The sequence below is a fragment of the Rhineura floridana genome, chromosome 7 (genome assembly GCF_030035675.1).
Source record: "Rhineura floridana isolate rRhiFlo1 chromosome 7, rRhiFlo1.hap2, whole genome shotgun sequence".
In the NCBI taxonomy this organism is placed as follows: domain Eukaryota; kingdom Metazoa; phylum Chordata; class Lepidosauria; order Squamata; family Rhineuridae; genus Rhineura; species Rhineura floridana.
In genome coordinates this window covers 7,419,336-7,432,143 of record NC_084486.1, presented here as the reverse complement: position 1 = coordinate 7,432,143, position 12,808 = coordinate 7,419,336, and the positions used below count along the sequence as shown (strand labels likewise).

At 43.4% G+C, this 12,808-nt stretch overlaps 1 protein-coding gene across 22 annotated transcripts in view; it reads left to right on the top strand.

Moving 5' to 3' along the window:
* Positions 1–12,808, top strand: part of CAMK2G (calcium/calmodulin dependent protein kinase II gamma) — a 267,247-nt gene that overhangs the window by 105,425 nt on the left and 149,014 nt on the right. The window lies entirely within an intron of this gene.

Below are 12,808 nucleotides of genomic sequence, written 5' to 3'. Positions count from 1 at the left end.
CCTCCAAGTCCCCTCTTGCCTCCCACCTGCTAGGTTATCAGATTTTTGCTGCTTTGGTGGTGCCAGAGATGGGATTGGGATGAAGGAAAGGCTCTCTCTCCCCCCCTCAGGTGTCTGGCATACAGCCATGGTTGTGAGTCAGTTGCTAGGAATACTGGGGTAAACTAAATTTCCCATAGCTGCTAATAACTGTCAACAGTGCTGGGGAAACTACAGGAATACCCCGCATTAACGTACGTAATGGGTCCAGAGCGAGTACGTAAACTGAAAATGTACTTAAAGTGAAGCACTACCTTTTTTCACTTATCGATACATATACTGCACTGCAATCATCATATATGGGCATAAGTGATGTAAATAACTCATTTATAACTAAAATAAACACAGTACGCCTTATTTTAAGAAAAAAGTTTGTAGTTGGAAAATGATTGGGTGGCGGTGTCATGTAGTTAAGTGTCCGTTCTTGCGAAGTGAGCGTACGTAAACAGGGAAATGGTGCTACTGTAAATTTATTTATTTTATTTATATATTTCATTAAGCGTATAGACCGCCCCATAGCCGAAGCTCTCTGGGCGGTTCACAAGTCAAGAAATCGCAAAGTACAAGACATATGCCTGTACTCGCGAGTGTCCGTAAAGTGAAGGTCTGTATAGCGGGGTATTCCTGTACATTTCCCAGCAACCCGAGCTGACAGCTGTAGAGGCCTTCAGTAGGGTGGGAAAGACCTTCTTTTATCCTGTCACTGCTGAAGCATGAGATAAGGGAGGTGGGAGGCAGGAGCCAAGAGAAATGGGAGGGAGGACTAGATTTCTCTATCTCAGATTTAAATTCAAGCTGGTTGGAAGCCAACTAGAAGTTCTGAAACAGACATGTTTGCTATTTGTTGGAGTGGTGAAACCAATCACCTGCATGCTTGACCTTTGCTTTTTCTGGTTGATCAAGGCAGCCAGAAATGAACTGGCTCAGTGGGTAAGGAGTAGCATATGCTTCCTTCATGGGAAGGTGGTGTTCCAGAAAGTTGAAAATAGTGGTGAGACGTGTGTGTGTCTTTAAAAAGCTGTCCCTGAATGTTGATATACTGGATAATTTCTGGCCAGTTTCTCTAGTATTTGATTCCTGGGCAAAGTACTGGAGCCATCTCCGCTCCAGGCTTTCCTGTATGATACAGATGATATAGCTCCATTTCAGTCTGCCTTCAGGCTCAGTTATGAAACAGTTCTTCTGGCAAGTCTCTCATCATCAGGCAACATAGCCCAGCAGCTGAGAGTAGCAGGATTTGAGGACTCTGCAGCTGCTGCCAATAAATGACTCTCAGTAGCAGAGCTATATAACAGAGCCTCATCCCACACCGCGGTCTGCCATCTGGCAAGCCAACTCCAGGGGCTGACCCTGAAGGAGTGACACCAAAGGGGATAAATCCTTTGGGGTTGTCTCTTTGAGGTTGGAATGAGGGTGAGGGTACCACCCCATTTTGGTTTCTTGTTTTGTTTTGCTTTCTTTCCCCACCTTTGGGTTTCTATTATTTCTGTTGTCTGTAGCATGCATTTGGGGTGTGTGAGAGGGTGAATTGCATGATATGCATAGGTCTTATGTTTTTTGGGGTGCCCAGTGTGAGAAACTGGTGTGGTCCAGAGAGTGTATAACCTCTGGGTGGGAGATGGGGTAGAGAGGTGATTGTGTATGCTCCAGGTGAGAGATGGAATGGGATGTCTACTTATTTGTTTTGTTTCCTCTGCTGGAGGGTAGGTATATTTATGGCAGACTGTATTGTGGTCTAACTATTGTGGATTGATGTCTGCATAGCCTGGTATATTGAATTTTTCTATTATATTTATAGGATGCATTTTGGGGGGAGAAAACTGGAGGAGGAGGTTGTTGGGCAGTTTATCTCAGTAATTGAGGGGAGGGATATGGTAGAAGTTATAAGCATGGTAGAAGGAGATGTCAGAGGGCTGATGATAGGTGCTTGTGTCCGATATCCCTCTCTGGGGTCTTCCCTATCCCTGATACTAATGGATGCTCTACCACTGTCCCTGACAGTCCGGTGGTTCTACTGTTGAACACCAGGTCAGTCCGTAATAAAACCATGCTGATCCATGAATTGATCATGGATGAATGGGCTGCCCTGGGGTATTATCACTGAGACCTTGGTGGGGAAGCTGGGTGGCCCAGTTCTGCCCACCTGGATGCTTGGTGCAACATCAGCCTAGAATTGCAGGGTGGGGGGAGGTGTTGCTATAGTCCATAGGAGTTCACTCCCTATCATCTGGAAACCCCTCTCACTTGGAGCAGAACTGGAGGGCTGCATCTGGTGTTGAACAGATTAGGAATGCTGTCGGTACTGCTGCTCAACAGCCTCCTTGACCAGGTTGGCTGAGGTTGTCTCAGGTGTAGTGCTGGAGGAACCCAGAATGATGGTTTTGGGTGACTTCCACATCGATACAGAGGCCGCCTCTGGACTGGCCCAGGAGTTCATGGCCTCCATGGCAACTCAGATAGTCTCAGATAGTCATCGCACCAACACACAGAGCAGGGCATATCCTCAATCTAGTATTTGCTCCATGTGGGGAGGGTGGTGGTCTGGAAATAGGTGGGATGGATATCACCCCATTATCATGGTCAGACCACTTCCTGTTGAGGTTTGGACTTGCAGTGACAATTCTCCCGTACAGAGGTGAGGGACTAGTTAGGATGGTTTGCCACTGGAGACTGATGAAATCTGGAAGATTCCTGACTGCTTTGGGGGATTTTCCAGTGGATAGAGCAAGTGATCCTGTTGATGCCCTAGTCTCACTATGAAATGGTGAGACTCGTAGGGCCACTGACACAATTGCTTCTGAGGAACCTCTTCAGTACTGTGGAACACTCGTTCTCCTTGGTTATACTGAGAAGCTGCAGACAATGAAACAGACTGGGCAAAAGCTACAGCGTAAGTGGTGTAAATTTCACTTTGGAGTTGACTAAGCATGTGTTTAGGCTCATAATCAAGCCTCCCATGAGATGGTGGTGGGAGCAAAGAGATCCTATTTGGCTACCTCCATTGTGTCAAGGAACTGCTTGACTGAGTTGTGGTGTGTGGTCTGGAGGTTGATCTCTCCTGACCAAGGGAGCAGACCTCTGGAGCACACAGTGTCTAGCTGTGGCTGGCTGGCTGGCTAAACATTTAGAGGATAAAGTTGCTCAGCTCCACAGTGATTTACACACTGCTATTGTGGCAGTTCCAGCTACGGTGCCCAATGCAATGTTGAACCCAGTGTTGTAGGATGAATTTCAGTTAATGTGACTTGATTATGTGGGCAGGATGCTTGCAGTGATATGCCCAACCATCTGTTCATTAGATCCTTGTCCATCCTGGCTTATTAAAGCTAGCTGGAGTGGGGTGACTGAATGGGTCACAGGTGTGGTAAAACATTTTGCATGATTGTGTGTTGCCCGCTGCCCTTAAAGAAGCGGTGTTGTGTCTACTTCTTAAAAAGTCCACTTTGGGCCCAATGGAATGCAACAACTATAGACCAGTCACCAATACCTCTTTCTTGACAAGGATGGGGGGAAAGGTGGTTGTAGACTAACTGGAGGTATTCATGGATGAGGCTGTATATCTAGATCCATTACAAACTGGATTCACACCCGGTTTCAGAACAGAATCAGCTTTGGTTGTTCTGGTGGATGACTTTTATAGTGAGAAAGACAGTGGGAGTGCGACCCTGTTCCTTCTGCTCGATCTCTCAGCAGCCTTTGATACCATTGACTGTGGTATCCTCCTGGACTGACTCACTGGGATGGGTGTCAGAGGCAGTGTATTACAGTGGTTCTACTCTTACCTTCAGAGCTCTGTCCAAAAAATAGCACTGAGTGTGTGTTCCTTGCCCCCCTGGCACTTTTTCTGTGGGGTTCTGCAGGGTACTATTCTCTCCCCAGGGCAATTTACCATTTATATGAAGTCATTGGGAATGGTCCCTAGGAGTTTTGGAGCAAGGTGTCATCAGTATGCTGATGACATGCAGCTCTATTTCTCTATCACATTTGACTTGGGAGAGCTATGAATACTCTGCATCACTGTCTGAATCCAGTAGTGGATTGGATGAGGGCCAATAAACTGTGCTTGAATCCTGGGTAGACAGAGGCTCTTTGGGTAGGTGGCTCCTATGTCTGAGAGATAGGCAAGTTACCTGTTCTGGATGGGGTCACGCTCCCTCTGAAGGAGCAGGTCTGTAGCTTAGGGATACTCCTGGATTCATCTTTTCACTAGAGGCCCAAGTATCCTCTGTGGCTAGGAGTGCCTTTTATGAGCTTTGCCTGGTTCATCAGTTATGGCTGTTCCTGGACATGGCTAGCCTGATCCCTTTAGTCCATGTATTGGTAACCTCGAGGCTGGATTACTGCATTGTGCAGTATGTGGGGTTGCACTTGGGGCTGCACTTGGGCCTGGTTTGGAAGCTTCAGCTGGTGCAAAATGCGGCAGCTAGAGTGCTGATGGTACCACATGACCACTAACATGTAACACCACTGTTAAAACATCTGCACTGGCTACCCATCTATGCCAAGCCAAGTTCAAGGTCCATGTATTAATTTACAAAGCCCTGAACACCTTCAGTTGAGGGTATCTTAGGGGACTGCCTGAACCCTCATATCCCAGCTTGATCCCTGAGATCATCTGCAGGGGCGGTGCTGGGTGTCCCCCAAGTGAGCAAGGCTCATCTAACATCAACATGAATTTGAACCTTTAATGTTTGTTTGTTTGTTTATTTATTTATTTGATTATTTGATTTCTATCCTGCCCTTCCTCCCAGCAGGAGCCCAGTTATCAGCCCAGTTCTCTGAAATGCTCTGCCAACAGACACCTTCTATTTTAACCTTTATAATCTCCTGCTGAAAGCCTTCTGTTTCTCCAAGTTTATGTAGGCAACTGAAAAGATACCTTTTTGCACTAGTTGACCTTTGTTTTTGTTATATGATCTGATTTTTGTATGTTGTAAACTGCTTTGATTTTTTTTAAAAAATGAAGTAGCATGTTTATATGTTTATGTTTGTATAAATATGTTGATCAATAAATAAAACAGCAACAACCTTGGCTACTCTGGTGGACAATCTACAATGGAAATTGGAAGGGGCAGTGTAGTGTGTCCCTGTGAATTGTGCTGGACCGCCTGACTATGATGGGCTTTAGGGCATGTGATCGTGCTAATTCCTGTCCTCCTTGGAGGGATAGTTCTTGAAGATGGTCCTGAGGGTTTCCTGTTCAACACTTGATTATTGGTAGTAAAACTGGTCTGGGAATAGGAGTTTGGTCTGTTCTGGATGAGATAGCACTGCCCTTGAAGACTCAGGTTTGCAGGCCAGGGACGGTCTGCATTCAGCCTTGATGCTGGGTGCTCAGGTCATGGCTGTGGCTGGGAGTATCTTTTTCCAGCTTAGGTTGATGTGCTAGTTAGAGAAGACAGACCTGGCCATGGTGACACATTCCTTAGTTGCATCATGATTGGGTTTCCATAATGTGCCCTGCTGTCTTGAAAAGTGTCCAGAAACTGTCTAGAACTATTTATTGTCATCATGTCATTCTTTATTGCAACAGCTACACTGGCTTCCAGTGAATTTCTCAGCACAATTCACTGATGGTTATGACCTTTTAAAGCCTCAAAGAGGTAGAATTGGGATACTTAAGGGGCTGGTTTCTTTACTGTCTGCTCCCTCATTGAATTTCTGGAGAGTCTTTCAGCAACACCTAAGTTGCATTTGATTGGGATGTGGGAGAGCCTTCTCTGGAGAACTCCCTTGCTGTGGAACTTCCTTACTAGGGAAGCCTGCCTTGCCTCAACCCTGAAGGCCTGCCATCACAGTGCCAAAACATTTCTTTTCTGTCAAGTTCTGCCATTCTGAGCTTTTTGCCCTGCTTTATCTGCTGTTTTTATTGGTTTGGTTTTTATGGGGGATTTTGATGTTTGTTTTTTTAAGTTCCTTGAGCATTTTACAAAATGGAAAGGTGAGTAAAATACTTTTAATATAATAAAGTGGAGAAAAGCAGATGGGAAAATTTCAGAAAAAAATGTTGGAAAGGGTCAGACTGGGAAAGGGTTAAGCATGCCATAACAAATGTGTACACACACACAGAGAGAGAGAGAGAGAGAGAGAGAGAAAGAGAGAGAGAGAAGTTTTTTTAACTGCCTAACTAAGGTTATGTGCTGTAAAAGAACCCCTTCAATGGGCAGTCCCTTCGCACACAGCCATTGATGCTCAGTCCCAGCTGTTATTGCCTGACATGTCATGCCTCCACTGCACTCTTGGATCTAACCCCACTTCCGTCTCTTGGCGTCTCTCCCTGAACATTCATTTGAAGGCTTGCATTCAGAAGATCCAGAAGTCTCAAATGCAAAGCTCTAAGCTGCCAGCTCCTCAGCCCTTTGACCATTAGCTTCTGAAAATGGGGGAGCTGGTGGTTTTTATTAATACTGTGCAGGTTCCTTTGTCTCTTTCTGGAGTGCTACTCACTCTAGGTCTTTGTTTCCATGGTTATCCTGTGAGCAAGGAACAAGGAGAAGGATTATTGTTCGCTTAGAGAGTTTGGTGAAGGACTGCAACAAGTGGTGGGATCGTGGGAACAATTTCAACTTGAAATGAAAAAAGAGGAAAAATAGTTTGGTTTTGGACAAAACCACCTCATTTACTCCATCTGCAAACAGCAGTAGGACTGTTGCTTGTTCTGAAGACTTGTGGAAAGCTGCCTCATGGTTCAACACTTGGGAGGGGGAGAGGGCTGCCTTTTTTAAACAAAGGAAAATAAAACCCAATTTGGATTTCCTCTGTTGCTTTGTGGGACTAAGTTGGCAGGATTGCATTTTTGAGGAAGATCACTTTGAGTCACATCCAGCCTAGTTTATGTCTGGAACAAAGTGTTACCAGAAAAAAAAGGGCTACCTCTGAAAACAGCAGCCTTATGTCAGGTTCCCTATTTCCCTCTCAGAAATGTCCATACAATGTACCTGACGTCCTGACATTGTTATGCCAGGTTTCCTTACCGACAGTAGTGAATGATGTGGAACGGGGTAGCTGGGGGTGGATGGGTGCGTTGTATACCTGTTTTTTCAAACAGTGGGGGAGCGCTAGATGGGGCTGCAATCCTTTCAGCCAGGTTTCCAAATGGAAAAGGACATCCATTGATTTACTCAAACTAGTCCCCCTGCCCCCACTGCTGGATAGTAAAAAATAGGACATGCTGAGTTTGAGTGATGGCCCCATGATGTCTGTTAACATTTTAATTTCACATTAAGCATTGCCATCCTCTTGTTAATTCTTTAAGGCAGCTGGCTGTGAGTGAACCTTGATGTACACATTACACACATTAGGAAATGTAAAAATTTTAATAAGCTAGCTGTGACTTTAATTTTTGCATAGGGAGGAATTGAGTGCAAACACCACTGTCCAGGTATGATATCTTGGTAAACTAAATGGACTGAAGCAGGACATAATTGAACCATGTTACTAGGAAGCTTCAAATCTGATATGGGGCTGCTTGTAATGCTGTTCAACCTCCTTGTCTCTTCTTGAGTGGTGCATCAATCTAGTGTGTGACAAAAGTGGTTTTGGTTTTTAGATTTAGTGAGAGTAATGGCACATAGGTTTTCACCTTTCAAAAAAATAATCTGAGTGCTGTAATTTGTCAGATTCTATGCAATTTATATTCATGAAAATTATATATAGAGAATAGTACTGTGCTACAGTAGCAAGAAGTGTCAGCAAATAAATACTTTAATCAGTTGCCTGCATACCTTTTAACCCATTAACTAAGATTGAGGCTGCAGTCCTATACCAACATACCTGGGAGCAAGCCTCATTGAACATGTATAGATTGTGCTGTAAATCTACATGCTGTAGAACATCAAAGGTGCTTTCTGAAGATCTGGAAGGAGGAAGAAAATTTATTTTGAGTGCAAAATAACTTAGTTAATCATGTAGAATAAACTGTTAGGCCATCTTTAATATTTTTTGACAAATTTTGGAGCATGGAACACTATCTGTTAAAAAAAGATGTAAATGTGGTTCCACAAAATAAATAGATAGTATAATAGCAAAGAGACTGAGCTATAAATTGGGAAGTCCCTGGCTTGAATGTTGCCTCTGCCATGAACCTAATAGGTGGCCTTGTGCAAGCCAGCCCCACTCCCCCACATTACCAGAATAGGTAATATGACTTTTTATAGGGCCATTGTAAGGTTTACAACTAGATTAAGCAGGGAGACGCTTGAAAGTGCTATACAAATGCTAAGTATTCTATAATTTGCCTTACAATTGCAACAGTTTTCAAGGTGTTTTCCATAGATAAAACAGGATTACAAAAAAGATGAAAAATTCATGCAATAAAATACAAAAGCAACCAATGATAAAAACAAGAGGCAAAAATCACAGACAACCAAAGAAAGCAGTACGTTTGTACATTAAAAACCTAGGGAAATGAAAAACTCTTCAGGTACCATGCTAATACCATCAAGCTTGGTGCCAAATGGGTGTTCCTAAGGTGAGCATTTTGGAGTGGGGATGCCACAGCAAAGATGGCCTCTTCTCAGTTTGTCACCTGCCTAATGTTTGACAGCAGGTGCCTGGAGAAGGGCCTCCACTGACCATACACTGTGTCAGGTTCATTTGGGAGGTTGTGGTCTTTTAGATCCAAAGTTATCTAGCGCTTTAAAGACTAAAATCAGCACACTGAATATCTCAAATTAAGTGGGTTATAGGTTGTGAACTGTCTTTATTGGAGAAGCAAGACTCTGAATGCAACATTGGCCTCCTGCAACCTTCCTCAGTCTGGCGCATCTTGCTTAACACAGCTGTGCTGACTGGGGGTTATGGGAGCCGTATTCGAAAACATCTGGAGGACATCAGATTGGGGGAGACTGGCTTACAGTGATTGTGCAAAATTTGTTTTTGAGACTGATGAGTGTTCCATTACATCTCTAGTGATAACCTGAAGAGTGTGTGTATTGTGATCAATTGCTGGTGGAAATTGGGGAATATTCTTGGGCAGAACTAAGGGCTCTTCTGTTGATATGAAACAAAACTGGGATCAACGCTAATTTGGGAAAATACAATGTTCCCTGCTGTCTCACAAGTCAGGCCATGGTAGGCATATGTTCCAGCTGGAAAGAAAGATCATAGCTTTGCTTCAGAGTCAATCTTAATATGTATTTACAGGACAACTTTTTGGCCTGATGATTATTTCAGTTAGCCTAATTGGGTTTTGTTACTTCTGATTTATGTAGATATTTTGAATAATTAAACCTGATTGTTGAAATATTTTTAATTAATAATTTGTGTATATGCCAAACAGCATATTAGTGATCATTGAAGAAGAACCTTTGGGCAAAACGTGTTTGGCTTTACTGTATTGGGATAAGATAAATAAGGATAGGTTTGTTATTTTTTACATTCATGTTTGTGTTATAAACTTACATTATCAAATCAGTGTCATATCATTTTAATTTTTTGGTCCCAATTTGTTTTATACCATTGTGTGTATTGTGTTGAGATATATTTCCTTCTGTGTAGTTGGACTCTTCTGTTGAAACATGTAGTTCCATGTAGGGTTCACCTTGTAGCAAGATTTGTGCTAGTGAAGTACATTGGGTTGATTTTATAAATAAAGCCATATTGTCTGTTTTTGCTTTTTAAAACTGTTTAATATTTTTTAAAAAACTGCTGGGTGCATAGGCTTCCCCACCCCCACTCTCTTTCGGGAGGGGGGGGCTTGCTGCTGGGCTAAAACAAAAGGTGTTTTTTTTCTAAATGAAGGAATTCATACTCTCTTAAGCAGGCCAGGCATTCATTCTGCATAAAAAATTGTAACCTTTTGAACTTCGCAACCTTCTAGAAGGTAGGAAGGGATTTTCCCACCCTTCTCCTATTTCCCTGTGTCACCCCCTCCACCTTCTACACATACCTAGAATGTTAAAAAAGATAGGGGTTTTAGTCCATTCAGGCAATTTTTAACATAATTATTATACTGTAAAGTAAGGAACTTCCTTTGCTGAGTTCCCCATCTTGGCTGTCTTCATAAGATCTGCCCAAATACAGTTATGCTTAGTAGTTTTAGGAGGAAATTAAGCATGGAATTTCCTGATCCAAACCCCTGGTGTTGGCTGCACCACACACACATTCTCATGCATATTCATTTGCATTTCACCTCACACACAAAAGTTCATTAAAAGCTGAAACACCATCACACACATACACACAGGCCCCCCAATGCTTTTCTTTCTCTTTTTCTCCTCCTCCTTTTTTCCCTGGCTTTGGACTAGAACAAAACCACCCATCTCCCCCCTTTTTTTGCTGCTGGGTTGAGGATGAGATCCTTCTTAATGCCTTCTCCCACAACAGCAGATGTCCCTAAGAGCAAAGCTGCATGAAAGGGGAGTCTTCTGATAAGAACATAAGAAGAGCCTGCTGGATCAGGCCAGTGGCCCATCTAGTCCAGCATCCTGTTCTCACAGTGGCCAACCAGGTGCCTGGGAGAAGCCTGCAAGCAGGACCCGAGTGCAAGAATGCTCTCCCCTCCTGAGGCTTCCGGCAACTGGTTTTCAAAAGCATGCTGCCTCTGACTAGGGTGGCAGAGCACAGTCATCATGGCTAGTAGCCATTGATAGCCCTGTCCTCCATGAATTTGTCTAATCTTCATCCAAGCTGGTGGCCATTACTGCATCTTGTGGGAGCAAATTCCATAGTTTAACTATGCGCTGAGTAAAGAAGTACTTCCTTTTGTCTGTCCTGAATCTTCCAACATTCAGCTTCTTGGAATGTCCACGAGTTCTAGTATTATGAGAGAGGGAGAAAAACTTTTCTCTATCCACTTTCTCAATGCCATGCATAATTTTATACACTTCTATCATGTCTCCTCTGACCCACCTTTTCTCTAAACTAAAAAGCCCCAAATGCTGCAACCTTTCCTCGTAAGGGAGTCGCTCCATCCCCTTGATCATTCTGAACCTTTTCCAACTCTATAATATCCTTTTTGAGATGAGGCGACCAGAACTGTACACAGTATTCCAAATGCGGCCGCACCATAGATTTATACAATGGCATTATGATATCGGCTGTTTTATTTTCAATACCTTTCCTAATTATCGCTAGCATGGAATTTGCCTTTTTCACAGCTGCCGCACACTGGGTCGACATTTTCATCGTGCTGTCCACTACTACCCCGAGGTCTCTCTCCTGGTCGGTCACCGCCAGTTCAGACCCCATGAGCGTATATGTGAAATTCAGATTTTTTGCTCCAATATGCATAATTTTACACTTGTTTATATTGAATTCCATTTGCCATTTTCCTGCCCATTCACTCAGTTTGGAGAGGTCTTTTTGGAACTCTTCGCAATCCCTTTTTGTTTTAACAACCCTGAACAATTTAGTATCGTCAGCAAACTTGGCGACTTCACTGCTTACTCCTAACTCTAGGTCATTAATGAACAAGTTGAAAAGTACAGGTCCCAGTACCGATCCTTGAGGGACTCCACTTTCTACAGCCCTCCATTGGGAGAACTGTCCATTTATTCCTACTCTCTGCTTTCTGCTTCTTAACCAATCCCTTATCCACAAGAGGACCCCTCCTCTTATTCCATGACTGCTAAGCTTCCTCAGAAGTCTTTGGTGAGGTACCTTGTCAAAAGCTTTTTGAAAATGTAAGTACACTATGTCCACTGGATCATCTCTATCTATATGCTTGTTGATACTCTCAAAGAATTCTAATAGGTTACTGAGACAGGACTTTCCCTTGCAGAAGCCATGCTGGCTCTGCTTCAGCAAGGCTTGTTCTTCTATGTGCTTAGTTAATCTAGCTTTAATAATACTTTCTACCAGTTTCCCAGGGACAGAAGTTAAGCTAACTGGCCTGTAATTTCCGGGATCTCCCCTGGATCCCTTTTTGGATATTGGCGTTACATTTGCCACTTTCCAGTCCTCAGGCACGGAGGAGGACCCGAGGAACAAGTTACATATTTTAGTTAGCAGATCAGCAATTTCACCTTTGAGTTCTTTGAGAACTCTCGGGTGGATGCCATCTGGGCCTGGTGATTTGTTAGTTTTTATATTGTCCATTAAGCCTAGAACTTCCTCTCTCGTTACCACTGTTTGTTTCAGTTCCTCAGAATCCCTTCCTGCAAATGTTAGTTCAGGTTCAGGGATCTGCCCTATATCTTCCACTGTGAAGACAGATGCAAAGAATTCATTTAGCTTCTCTGCAATCTCCTTATCGTTCTTTAGTACACCTTTGACTCCCTTATCATCCAAGGGTCCAATCGCCTCCCTAGATGGTCTCCTGCTTTGAATGTATTTATAGAATTTTTTGTTGTTGATTTTTATGTTCTTAGCAATGTGCTCCTCAAATTCTTTTTTAGCATCCCTTATTGTCTTCTTGCATTTCTTTTGCCAGAGTTTGTGTTCCTTTTTATTTTCCTCATTCGGACAAGACTTCCATTTTCTGAAGGAAGACTTTTTCTCAGTGGCTTACTCACGTTCTTTCATTCTGATAGGCTCTAATCAGCAGGAAGGGACAAGGAGACACTCTTCTGAGTGGCCAACACACTTCCTTTTCTTGCTGATTGGCTTGTAGAATGCTGGAGACATAGGGACCGTGCTGGGTAAAGGGGCTAAGACCCGCTGAGATCCTGGATACTACAGCCTTGATTAGTTGTGCTGCAATGCTTCCCCAATGTTACCGCATTATTGCTGTATTGAGGAGCACTCTTGCTCTATAGCACATCAAAAGCAGGACAACATCCCCCCCAACAAGTGTGATATGAACAGTAATGTAGTGGCCAATTTAGAA